The sequence below is a fragment of the Numida meleagris genome, chromosome 13 (assembly GCF_002078875.1).
Source record: "Numida meleagris isolate 19003 breed g44 Domestic line chromosome 13, NumMel1.0, whole genome shotgun sequence".
Taxonomy (NCBI): Eukaryota; Metazoa; Chordata; class Aves; order Galliformes; family Numididae; genus Numida; species Numida meleagris.
The window spans coordinates 14,499,340-14,500,894 of NC_034421.1; positions in this window are offsets into that span (position 1 = coordinate 14,499,340).

A 1,555-nucleotide genomic window follows, 5' to 3' on the forward strand; every position below is an offset into this window, starting at 1 on the left:
CCGGAGCCCCGGCTCGCTCTCAGCTCTCCCCCCGCCGGCAGCGCGCTTTGCCCGACGTGCGCCCATCAGCGGGGTGCGCTCCTCGAGCCGCCCTGAGAGGAAAGCGGCCCGTAATCCTCCCCTGCTTCCCGGAGCAGAAGCAATGAGGGATTTACCAGGCGAGGGGCAGCCTCCCCTTCCTTACAGGGTCGGCTCCGTCCCGTGATGCTGGGGCTCTTCACGTGTTGCCGCAGCGGCGCTTGGCCCGTGGCGGTTGGGCGGGAGGGAGGTGGGACGTGGGCATCTCCGCTGGCACAGGCTGCCCAGCACGGCGGCCCCAGGCCCCCCAGCAGCTGCCTGCCCACAGCCATCCCGGGCCACCTGCGTTCCAGCTGACTCCAGGAGTGCCGGGTGTGGGGGGTGAAACTAATTTAATCAGCATTTGTGTGAAGCGGTGGAGGGGAGCAGAAAACCTGGATCTGGATCCCCCTGCTCTCTGAGTCCAATGAGGCTGGGCTCACGGCAGCGTGGTCCCCAGGCTCACCCCCGCGTCCCACCCACGGATGCTGCTGCAACGAACACGAGGACCGAGGAGGGCACCGGAGAAGGGCAAGGTGCTAGCACGGTGCTGGAGCTGCCCACCCGCTGCATGCAGGGCACACACCACCTGTGCCAGGCCCCAGCCCGCATCACCAGCTCCCGGAGGAGCCGGTTAGCCACATCCTGTTGCTTCGGGGAAGCAGGTTGCAGGGGAGGGGTCTCCCCCGCCGGGCTGGCAGATGCTGGAGGAGGAGACCCCAGCTGGCCACAAGGCCCAGGGGAAAGGCTGTTTGCAGCTCGCAGCCTTGTAGCACAAAGTGTATTTCCCCAGCAGCGGGAACAGGGATAAACAAGGGCAAAGCCACCAAGTGACAGCGAAGACGAGAAATGGGAGATGGACAGGGGAACCTCGGGGCTCCTGAAGTCGAGTGCTGCAGGTGTGTTGTGTTGTGTTGTCTCTCTTTGGGATTTGGGCAGCCAGGAGGCTGCAAGCTGCAAAGCCCCAGCAGTGCAATGCGGATACCAGTGGGGGAGGCCAACACAGCCCTGGTGTTTTTGTGTGTGAGCCAGATGTGAGCGTGGTGCAAAACTTTGTGCAAGGGCCTGGAAGCAGAGTGGGATGGCTGAGGAAAAGGGGCAATAGGGAGTGCAGCTCCAAGACACAAAGCTGGAGTTATCCCAGCAACTGATCCGAAGGCATTTTCCCCACCAGAAAACACGAGGACGATCACAAACGTGAGCCATGATGCTGAGCCAGCCTGGCCTGGCTGATGCAGCGTGGTGCTGAGCAAGGCTGGTCACCTCCCAAAGTCTCTGTTTTCACACTCAGTGGAAAGCATTGCCTCCCTTGACCTGGGACCCACAAGTGACATGAGAGAGGCTGGCCTCTGTGTGGGGAGTCCTGGAGCTGGAGTGCACAGACCTCACATCAGCAAAAGCCCAGATGAAAGAATCACAAGCTGGTTCTCCGTTTCATAGAATCATAGAATTGCTCAGGTTGGAAAGTTTCCACTGCTCCCTGCACGTTCCCTTTTTC